Source organism: Rutidosis leptorrhynchoides, chromosome 11 (genome assembly GCF_046630445.1).
Source record: "Rutidosis leptorrhynchoides isolate AG116_Rl617_1_P2 chromosome 11, CSIRO_AGI_Rlap_v1, whole genome shotgun sequence".
NCBI classification, from domain to species: Eukaryota; Viridiplantae; Streptophyta; class Magnoliopsida; order Asterales; family Asteraceae; genus Rutidosis; species Rutidosis leptorrhynchoides.
This window is the reverse complement of record NC_092343.1, coordinates 168,166,257-168,178,955: the sequence shown is the minus strand read 5'-3', so window position 1 is coordinate 168,178,955 and position 12,699 is coordinate 168,166,257. Positions and strand designations below refer to the sequence as shown.

Sequence of the window (12,699 nt, the reverse complement as noted above, 5' to 3'; positions counted from 1 at the left end):
CATAATCCCCCCTTCTAATTTATCTAGATCATTGAAGCAAAGTTGAAAACTTTTTTAATTGATTTGTTTTGTGAATGAATTAATGGGTTGTGATAGCAAGAATACTGCTGATTTAAAATCCGACCGCCTTTCACGGTGGCACGCCACCATCATTGTTGCCTTACGTGACTTCAAATTAAAGGCAATTACTTTTTATCTTCATTTTTTTAATTAATAAAAAATCATCTGCTTTTTTTTATCTTTAATGAAAGGGTTTTTTGAAATAATTTTATGCAAATGGCTAAAAAAAGTTTACTGCTTTTTATGTTATACTAGATTTAAGAGCCCGTGCGTTGCACGGGGACTCTTCCGCAAACAATCTTGATTCTTAAAATGGTATAGCAATTAACGATATTATAAATAGCGTGTCACAAGTATTTTAGTTAGTGGATGAACTTCTTAAGTATGGTTTTTTACACAAAACACATAATCAAGAGTTGGATAACATGAACTTTGTTTTAGTCATTACACAGAGAGTAAAGAAAGTAAATACAACATATTCATTGTTTGTTTCTGCATATAAATTTAAAAGTGCATAATAGCAATATTTGCATAAATACAATACATTCATCATCCATTACTGTTAGTCTATCTTTAGGAATCAAAATTACTAAAATCATTAGTAATGGAACCAATATGAATGAAGGCATTTATTATTGAACGTTCAATTGTTCATATATAATGTCATTCTGTTACTATTGAACAAAATGTGAAACTGTAACATCAGTGTAGAGATATAAGTGATCACCTTGATTGTAAGTATTGAAACACATATAATGAAATGAATATCCATATTCATTTAACCAAATCGAGAAATTAATACAAATATTTATTACTAAAATAACCCTTGTACATGAAGTAAATGTTAAAATGATCCTTGCACGGAGACTCCTAAGCAAACTAAATTGAAATGTAAAACGCTATATCATTTGACGTTATTTTAAGCTAAATATGACAAGTATCTTTGTACATCTAATAAACTAAAAATTGTTATATGGTATTATAATCTCACTCGATAAATACATAGTTAAGTATGTTACTTTTCCTTGTGGCAAACTGTCCAAGATGGTCCGATCCCTTAGATTAGTACCTGAAATAATATTATGTTGTTAATATATGATACCTATTATTTAAAAACTGTGTAAGTAAAGCAATTTTGTTTTGATATAAATACAGAATTAAATTGATATGTGAGCCCGTGCTTTGCACGGTGCTCAAAAAATTATTATTCGAAAAGGTTAATATTTATACGCATTAGGTGTATGATACAATTAGAGCCCGTGCGTTGCACAGATGGATAAAAATCCGTGTAAAATTAATTGAGTTTATCAAACAATTATCGCAAAAGGTTAATATTTACAGTCATGCACCTTTGAATACACCAACAATATAACCGATCCCTCCCAACGCATTGTAAGTCTAACCATGTTGATGTGATAAATTTCTATTTTGTTGATCCTAATCCAAAAGTACTGCTACTAGCCTACTACTACTGCATATCTTTAGAAATTCATCATCATCACTTCTTTAGTTAAACATTCATACAAACTCAGAGCTACTATACAATCTATTGATTAAGCTTCAATTATATTATTTAGAGTATTCACGTGCAAGTAAACGCTGAAAGTTAAGTTAATACAGAAGATTTAAATTTAAAATTAGATCGAAGCAAAGTATGAATGACAAAATTAAACCATTATCGAATACACATAACAAAAGATCTACTCGCAAAATAGCAATGCAAGTAAAGCATCAAAATTAAGCAACCCATTGATAAGTCGATCTCTTGAAGAAAAGCAACATTCCAGAGCATAAGATGAACTTCAAGAACAACGCAGTTAGAATGGCACAGTTAGAATGGCGTAATAGCCGGTCTCAAGACCAAGACGCGTACTTAGGATTCGTTCCACGTATTGGCGATATAGACTGGCTGCATTTTAGACCACATAGACATGACGTAAATCACCTGCAATGTATTCTAGTACTTAAACATCAGGTTAGTAATGTATATACTCAATATAAACCTTAGATACAATACACATCTAAGTTATTAAATTTGGGTTAAGAGAAAAACTAACTTAAAAATGAGTTAGATTATACAAACCAATTTGGATCTGCAAATCATATAAATAAACTCAGAAATATAATTATATAGTTAATTTATCAATTTGGTTCTAAGTAACCCATTTCAAACATATAAAAATGTGGATGAAGCAAAAAACATAGCGTTTTGTGGACGGCTCAAGAAAGCAACCAATACTTGATTTAGCCCATCAGCACACTGTCATAAATTAGCAACCAAAACTTGAAAAAAAAATTAGCGATGTGGTTGATAGGCCAGAATAATTACATATATAAGGTTATGAGGAAAAGTAATGATTATTTCACTACATGAATGAAATAAAGAACTACAACAATAACACATCAAATTCTCTATGCAATATGCGTACAGTATGAATTTTGTAATGTGAATTTCTTCACGAGGGATGCTTTGGAAAGGGTTTGAGATCCAGCATTTTGTTAAATCTACATACCTAAAAGTCACAATCAACAAACGCATGTAAAAAAGTGAACAAAGCACATCTTACACATATAATTTTTTTGTCAAGAGGTGGTTGAATGGGGGGGTCAGACACATGGTTAACATGTCAAAGTGGGTAACTTATGAGGGCAGTTATTGGGCAAAAGGTGTAAATCGGCGGGAACACCCTGATCCCGTGTGCCTTTGGCACCAACCATTGTCCACCCCACAAGGAATAGCTCCGGCAACTCCCCTATCCTTGGACCCCCAACCATGTGACAGACTGACCCCCGGAGGGATCGAACCTGCGTCTGTATTGGGCAAACTTCCACATGGTGGGTCCCCAAGAATGTTGGGGTGTGGGTACCTTTGAAGCACTGCTTCTTTGGTATGAGTTATAAACAATTTTTTGTTGCAAGTGATCATAAAAGAGTTGTGATGTATGCATAGAAAGTACATTAAGGACAAGTTTTGACCGGTTTGACAAACGCGGCCCAATTGATCTTTTAAATATAGGACATGTTAAAGTATAAAAGGGTCTTAAATGTCAACAGTGTAAAAAAATTCTTATATGCCACCAGTATTTAACTTGCTTCAGCCCCAAATACCATACTTGATTAATATGAATGAAATTACAAAAGTCAAAGTATTAAAATGAATTCGACATAGAAACAAAACATAACGAAAGTCAATAATTCCATAACATAAGCATCTGAGATATAATAAAAATATGGAAGGACTCACAACCATATCTGCCTCTTAAAATTGAATGTCTCTTTCGATTTGTCCCATTATTTTCTGCAAGTATTGTTATGTATAATTGAATTAAGAAAGCAATATAGAAATTATGACAAATCAACAACTTGAAAGTAGACCAAACTTCAGGAGATTCACACATTACTCACATAAATACAACTGAAATTTCTAACCAAGCTTGTCATAAATTAAGTTGCATAAGTCAAAAAGTATGAAGGGTCTAATGTATGACCAAAAATGAGCTATCATAGAATAATTCTCAATATCATCATAGAATAGTAAGAACGTACATGTGTGTTTCGACGATGCAACAAAAAATGAGCTATCATCATCGCAGAGGCCAACCATACCAGAATTAGAAGATCCAACACATTCATTTTGAATGGTATGACCACTCTCTCCAACTGAAGACTTATTAACTGAGTTTTTCTATTTCTCACCAATATAAGTTGTTCATGACCACTTAAAGCATCAAAAACAGATGGCATAGTGACACCCAGAGACTTATTAAATCTGTTTAAGGCCGCATTATGAACCACTTCTCATACCTAAACCCAAAAAAAAAAAAAAATGAAATAAATAAATAAACAAAGCATCTACAGCAATAAACATCCCCATACCAAATTTGAATAACACAAAAGCAACTATCGCAGCAATAAACATCCCCATACCTTATTATTGTACCTGAAAGTAAGGCTCAGTTAGCAATAGATGGAAAGTATCATGAACTTTGTATGAGGATGGAACTTAACCATTTATTGTGGAGATGCATACTTGTACAGACAGCTCAATCTAATCGGACTCTAATCCAGACTTAAAAAACTGAATGGTCAATCTAAAAATCTCGCAAATACCAAACAGTTCATGATCACACCATATCAAGAAAAAGGTTTTTATGATCATCAACAAATCAATCAGAATGTCACAAAAAGTTAAAAAGAACAGAATGGTAAAACACGTTTAAAATTAATTGTGATTAGGGATCTTATCCTAATATAAAAAATTCAAAATTTATTTGGCGGATTTTTAAAATTTTTAATATCAATTGAATATAATTTGTTCAGTTATTATTAGTAGTTGCAGAGTTTTTTTTTTATTACTATTAATCAGTACCACACAACAAATATATAGTGCTAATGAACGTACAAAAAAACAATAGTGAAAACAACACAATGAATTTACAGATTACATACAATATATGTTAGTAACAGAATAAAAACATTCAGGAAAACATGGTTATATGCAAACGATTACATCGATTATAGTTTCGACTACAAACGTGTGTTAAAAACTTTATATAACATTATGAATTCACAGATTTCATCGATTATAATTTCGTAAAATAATAATATGTAAGAAATCTGATTTTTTAATATGAAATACAAACCCTAATATTTGAATTCCTCAAGTAAACAGTAACTGGATTCATCTATGCGTGTGTTAAAAACAGAAAGTTAATACGAACGTTTACTAAGATACCTAATTAGAGAAAAGCGTTGATGGAATGTTCTGATCGGAGGTAGATGATGAAAGGTTGTTATGGCGATCGTTTTATTTGGTTTATCAGTCGCATGATATTATATTGAATCCGAATCATAAATCAGTGTGTTTTCCGGTGGAATCAATAGAGGTATTGTGTTTGTAGGCGATGGATTTCCGGTGGAATAATTTCAAGTTTAGGGTTGGTATGCGATGGGTCGTAGATCCGGCGTACAAGAAGAGAGTATTTGGATTTCAGGATAGGTTAAGTTATTTGGGATTTCTGTAGAGTTAAGTGCCAGCGTGGATATTTAAAGCGTTAATTAGTGTTAATAGGGATTAGTTTATGGATTAACACGTCAGATCAGATGATTAAGGGTAGGGTCTGACACATCAGACTAATCTTCATGATTTATAATATGTTATAGAATAGAAGATTACAGATAGATAGATAGATAGATAGATAGATTATAGATAGATTATAGATTACAGATTATAGATCGTAGATTGTTACATTAGCATACATGAATCTGGATATTTCTTCATTTATTTGGTATTTAAATAAATTTATATAATATAGTGTTTCAAGACTAATTCTTTTATTCTTTTTGTGATGAAACAGTCATTACTATACGAAGTTTTTTAGCTGGAGAAATCTGTTCGTTTTCTACCTAACCTATGAAAACATCCTCGTGAAATGTTTATTTTCGTATTCTACCTACAGCAACATACTTGCGATCTGATGAAAGAAGTAAACTTTTTGGTACATGATGATGATAAGATTGGGGTTGATTAACAGAGGGACGAATTTGAGACTAGAAAATGCCACTAAGGACTAAAATTGCAGGAACAATGTGAGAGGGGTAAGAAAAGAAAATCGAATAACACAGGGACCAAGTTGGCAATTTTGTCTTTAAATTATTAATAATTCACTTACTTCTCAGTTTTGTTTCTTAAGCAGCATTCTCGAGTTTTTTAATAAGCGGAAAGGAAAGGATTATGATGGATAAAGTACTAATTAATCATAGCAAGGAAAGGAGTGGAGAGGAAAGGGTTTGGAAGGGGAATATATGAGCTTTTTACATAGATTACAATCACCTCAATTTTGGGATGACTGGAATGGAAAACAAATATAAGAACCATTACACCCGTTAACCCTAATACTCGTGATTTCTCAAATACGTGGTCTTCTACAATATATAACTTTTTTTTTAAAGGCAAGCCCCCCAAAGTGTGGGTAGTGAGGATTGAACTTTGGTCTCCTTTGAAGATTTTCAAGCACCTAACCACTAGGCCACCCTTTGGGGTTCTTCTACAATATATAACTGCAGCGGAGCTCGATCAAGTAATACTACTATATTTACTACTATGTGCCAAAATAATTTTACAATATTATATAAAATGGTATATGCGGTATATCTCTTGTAGATGATTTAAGAAGCTTATAAATCTTTTTTTTTTTTTTTTCAAAATCTTTTTTCTTTGTGCATCTACGATGCTTTAATATCATCACAGTCACACATGAACTTGTATATACAATTACAATAATGTATTATATTTGCTTGTTAATTCTTTGTCTTTTGACTAAAAGTCTACATATATTTTGATACATGACTAGATAAGTAAAAAGTTTGTGTATGGATCGAATCACCCTAATAGATTTCTCAGTTGTTATGCATCTTTATTTATATATTGACTTCAACTTTAATTTGAGATTCTTTAATTTGAGATTCTGAATTACTAATTTGCTTCCATAAAAAAAGGTACAATTATAAAGTTGTATATTCTAATTATTTTCCTTTCCATTACATTCAACTCAACTTGAGAATACATCTAACATATTTTATATTACTTTCTTTTCTTGTCTGTCATTATTCTCTCCTTCTCTATCCACTCCATTCTTTTCCACCGAAAAAAAAAATCGAGAACACAACGTTAGAGTTCCATTTTCAGTGTCCTTTGAATACACTGAAAGTGACCGAGGAGAGAAACAGGTGGTGTTGTTTAGTTTTCATTTCCAGTATCCATTTTTTAATTTTATTCATTTTTAATTATAAAAATTCTATATTAGTTTTAATAATACAATATAAATATATAACTGAATAAGACCATTACATTAAATTAAACTTGGCTTACATTGAATTAAAACTACGATTAGTTATACTAAAATTCAATCATTATGACATCCATCCGCAATACCATCACTCTCGGTTGGAATGTGGTCCCAAATAGTCTTAGTATACAGCTCGATATGTTTCGAGTGTATTATTGCTTTTCCGAGTATTTTGGCCCATTCATCATTGTCGTCAAGTCACTCGAAATTCTCCAATTCTTCATTCCAATATGCAAACCAAGCTGCCTTGCAATTAATGGTTCATCTTAAATAATCTAACAAAGTAGATACATCAACGTTGAATACAACTACATCCAACATATGTTTTGTACCACCGTAGTGTTCCTTCATATTGTCGAAAAAATACCCATCGTCATGAACGTTGAAAGTAACATTGTTAGTTAACATGATGATTTTGAAGTGAAAGATGTTAGTGAAATATATGAGTGATGAGAAATGGTTAATGTGGTTTATACATACCTGTAAAAAAGTAAGTATCACACCCCCAGTTAGGGCCTGGGTGAAATGTGACTTAATATCAAAATATACCAACATATTATATAAACGAGAACAAAACTAAATGATTAAATTAACTTGAATGAGTACGCAGCGGAAAAATGAAATGTCGTTACAATCGGAAATAAATAATTGTTCAAATGCAAAAGTAAAATATGCGATAATCTCTTGATCCTATGTCCAAGTTGAAATGTCCCGTTCTTATTGATTAAAAACGTTCCATATTAATTGATTTCGTTGCGAGGTTTTGACCTCTATATGAGACGTTTTTCAAAGACTGCATTCATTTTTAAAACAAACCATAACCTTTATTTCATAAATAAAGGTTTAAAAAGCTTTACGTAGATTATCAAATAATGATAATCTAAAATATCCTGTTTACACACGACCATTACATAATGGTTTACAATACAAATATGTTACATCGAAATCAGTTTCTTGAATGCAGTTTTTACACAATATCATACAAACATGGACTCCAAATCTTGTCCTTATTTTAGTATGCAACAGCGGAAGCTCTTAGTATTCACCTGAGAATAAACATGCTTTAAACGTCAACAAAAATGTTGGTGAGTTATAGGTTTAACCTATATATATCAAATCGTAACAATAGACCACAAGATTTCATATTTCAATACACATCCCATACATAGAGATAAAAATCATTCATATGGTGAACACCTGGTAACCGACATTAACAAGATGCATATATATATAAGAATATCCCCATCATTCCGGGACACCCTTCGGATATGATATAAATTTCGAAGTACTAAAGCATCCGGTACTTTGGATGGGGTTTGTTAGGCCCAATAGATCTATCTTTAGGATTCGCGTCAATTAGGGTGTCTGTTCCCTAATTCTTAGATTACCAGACTTAATAAAAAGGGGCATATTCGATTTCGATAATTCAACCATAGAATGTAGTTTCACGTACTTGTGTCTATTTTGTAAATCATTTATAAAACCTGCATGTATTCTCATCCCAAAAATATTAGATTTTAAAAGTGGGACTATAACTCACTTTCACAGATTTTCACTTCGTCGGGAAGTAAGACTTGGCCACTGGTTGATTCACGAACCTATAACAATATATACATATATATCAAAGTATGTTTAAAATATATTTACAACACTTTTAATATATTTTGATGTTTTAAGTTTATTAAGTCAGATGTCCTCGTTAGTAACCTACAACTAGTTGTCCACAGTTAGATGTACAGAAATAAATCGATAAATATTATCTTGAATCAATCCACGACCCAGTGTATACGTATCTCAGTATTGATCACAACTCAAACTATATATATTTTGGAATCAACCTCAACCCTGTATAGCTAACTCCAACATTCACATATAGAGTGTCTATGGTTGTTCCGAAAAATATATAGATGTGTCGACATGATAGGTCGAAACATTGTATACGTGTCTATGGTATCTCAAGATTACATAATATACAATACAAGTTGATTAAGTTATGGTTGGAATAGATTTGTTACCAATTTTCACGTAGCTAAAATGAGAAAAATTATCCAATCTTGTTTTACCCATAACTTCTTCATTTTAAATCCGTTTTGAGTGAATCAAATTGCTATGGTTTCATATTGAACTCTATTTTATGAATCTAAACATAAAAGTATAGGTTTATAGTCGGAAAAATAAGTTACAAGTCGTTTTTTTAAAGGTAGTCATTTCAGTCGAAAGAACGACGTCTAGATGACCATTTTAGAAAACATACTTCCACTTTGAGTTTAACCATAATTTTTGGATATAGTTTCATGTTCATAATAAAAATTATTTTCTAAGAATAACAACTTTTAAATCAAAGTTTATCATAGTTTTTAATTAACTAACCCAAAACAGCCCGCGGTGTTACTACGACGGCGTAAATCCGGTTTTACGGTGTTTTTCGTGTTTCCAGGTTTTAAATCATTAAGTTAGCATATCATATAGATATAGAACATGTGTATAGTTAATTTTAAAAGTCAAGTTAGAAGGATTAACTTTTGTTTGCGAACAAGTTTAGAATTAACTAAACTATGTTCTAGTGATTACGAGTTTAAACCTTCGAATAAGATAGTTTTATATATATGAATCGAATGATGTTATGAACATCATTACTACCTCAAGTTTAGTAGGTAAACCTACTGGAAGTGATAAGAAATGATCTAGCTTCAAAGGATCTTGGATGGCTTGAAAGTTCTTGAAGTAGGATCATGACACAAAAACAAGTTCAAGTAAGATTTTTACTCGAATTAAGATAGTTTATAGTTATAGAAATTAAATCAAAGTTTGAATATGAATATTACCTTGAATAAGAAAGATAACCTACTGTATATAACAAAGGTTTCTTGATCTTAGATGATTACTTGGAATGGATTAGAAAGCTTGGAAGTAAATTAGTAAACTTGAAGGAATTTTTGAAGTGTTCTTGAAGTGTTCTTCCTATGATGATTATAGCTTGATTCTTGAAGTGATTTTTGATGAAGATGATGATTAAATACTGGAAAAATATGTTCATAATAGTGTGTGTGTGTTGAGAGAGAATTAGAAAGAGAATTGGAAGTGAAATGGAGTGAATGATGAGTGGTAATTGGTGAGTGGTGAGTGGGGTTAAAAGGAGTTCTAGTTAGTTGACTAGCTCATGGTAGAAGTTAAAATTGATTAGTCATACATGACATAATCAAGAGTGGAATCCCATGCTAGTTCCTATTGGTATATACTCATAGTAAATACGTTTTGAAGCTGTGTATAATACGGGTAAGAATACGACTAGAATTCTTGATGAAAGAAAAGAATGGAAAAGTAACTGTAACCATTTTCATTAAGTATGAGTGTTTTGATATATGTCTTGAAGTCTTCCAAAAGTATTTTAATACATCTAAATACACTACATGTATATACATTTTAACTGAGTCGTTAAGTCATCGTTAGTCGTTACATGTAAGTGTTGTTTTGAAACCTTTAAGTTAACGATCTCAATTAATGTTGTTAACCCATTGTTTATTATATCTAATGAGATGTTAAATTATTATATTATCATGATATTATGATATATTAATATATCTTAATATGATATATATACATTTAAATGTCGTTACAACGATAATCGTTACATATATGTCTCGTTTCGAAATCCTTAAGTTAGTAGTCTTGTTTATATGTATATAACTCATTGTTAATATACTTATGGAGATACTTACTTATCATAATCTCATGTTAACCATATGTATATCCATATATATATCGTCATGTTGTTTTTACAAGTTTTAACGTTCGTGAATCGCCGGTCAACTTGGGTGGTCAATTGTCTATATGAAACATATTTCAATTAATCAAGTCTTAACAAGTTTGATTGCTTAACATGTTGGAAACATTTAATCATGTAAATATCAATCTCAATTAATATATATAAACATGGAAAAGTTTGGGTCACTACAGTACCTACCCGTTAAATAAATTTCGTCCCGAAATTTTAAGCTGTTGAAGGTGTTGACGAATCTTCTGGAAATAGATGCGGGTATTTCTTCTTCATCTGATCTTCACGCTCCCAGGTGAACTCAGGTCCTCTACGAGCATTCCATCGAACCTTAACAATTGGTATCTTGTTTTGCTTAAGTCTTTTAACCTCACGATCTATTATTTCGACGGGTTCTTCGATGAATTGGAGTTTTTCGTTGATTTGGATTTCATCTAACGGAATAGTGAGATCTTCTTTAGCAAAACATTTCTTCAAATTCGAGACGTGGAAAGTGTTATGTACAGCCGCGAGTTGTTGAGGTAACTCAAGTCGGTAAGCTACTGGTCCGACACGATCAATAATCTTGAATGGTCCAATATACCTTGGATTTAATTTCCCTCGTTTACCAAATCGAACAACGCCTTTCCAAGGTGCAACTTTAAGCATGACCATCTCTCCAATTTCAAATTCTATATCTTTTCTTTTAATGTCAGCGTAGCTCTTTTGTCGACTTTGGGCGGTTTTCAACCGTTGTTGAATTTGGATGATCTTCTCGGTAGTTTCTTGTATAATCTCCGGACCCGTAATCTGTCTATCCCCCACTTCACTCCAACAAATCGGAGACCTGCACTTTCTACCATAAAGTGCTTCAAACGGCGCTATCTCAATGCTTGAATGGTAGCTGTTGTTGTAGGAAAATTCTGCTAATGGTAGATGTCGATCCCAACTGTTTCCGAAATCAATAACACATGCTCGTAGCATGTCTTCAAGCGTTTGTATCGTCCTTTCGCTCTGCCCATCAGTTTGTGGATGATAGGCAGTACTCATGTCTAGACGAGTTCCTAATGCTTGCTGTAATGTCTGTCAGAATCTTGAAATAAATCTGCCATCCCTATCAGAGATAATAGAGATTGGTATTCCATGTCTGGAGACGACTTCTTTCAAATACAGTCGTGCTAACTTGAAATGTCCCGTTCTTATTGATTAAAAACATTCCATATTAATTGATTTCGTTGCGAGGTTTTGACCTCTATATGAGACGTTTTTCAAAGACTGCATTCATTTTAAAACAAACCATAACCTTTATTTCATCAATAAAGGTTTAAAAAGCTTTACGTAGATTATCAAATAATGATAATCTAAGATATCCTATTTACACACGACCATTACACTCGACGTTATTGGTCGTCTACAAGTCGGTAGTGCCATAGCAGGAAACGGTTTGTTATATTTATGCATTATTGTGATTTAGTATATTATTGTGGCGATTTATATACTAACGTTGTTGCTAGTCGTATGTTTGGTGTTGCTAGCTCGTTTATGCATTTTATTTGCATGGTATTGTAAGTGGATGCGTGTAGGTAAATTACATATGTATATGTATAAGTATTGCATTCACTAAGCGTTAGCTTACCCTCTCGTTGTTGACTTTTTTTATAGATTGCATGGATGCGGAGGCTCGGGTAAGCGGGGACTAGTGGACTTGCGTAGTTGCTTTAGAAGGCTTGCTTTTGGATTGATTAGGATTGGGTAGCGTATCCCCAATCGCCATGCTCGGCCTTTATTTTGTATTACAAATCATGTGGTTGAAAACTTGTATTTTCGTACGAAAGTCGTAAAACGGCCGATGTGGGCCCGGTCTTCGTAAAACTAATTTTATTAATGGGACGTGTTAGTTCTACATATGTTAATATATGGTTAAAAGCGTTTTGTCTAAATACGTCGGGAAGTGGTCAAACATTTTCGCATTTCATGACTTTTTGGACAGGCCAGTTTGGCGCGCCGCACGGCCATATGGCGCGCCGCGCCATATGC

General features: G+C 32.4%; 1 long non-coding RNA gene across 1 annotated transcript; it reads right to left on the bottom strand.

Moving 5' to 3' along the window:
- Positions 1 to 1,738: 1,738 nt before the first annotated feature.
- LOC139877243 (uncharacterized) lies at positions 1,739 to 5,072 on the bottom strand. The gene is made up of 3 exons (XR_011768503.1): positions 4,796 to 5,072; positions 3,607 to 3,864; positions 1,739 to 3,358 (listed from the first exon to the last, which is right to left on the bottom strand). It is a non-coding gene; the product is annotated as an uncharacterized lncRNA (long non-coding RNA).
- Between the last annotated feature and the right edge of the window lie 7,627 nt (positions 5,073 to 12,699).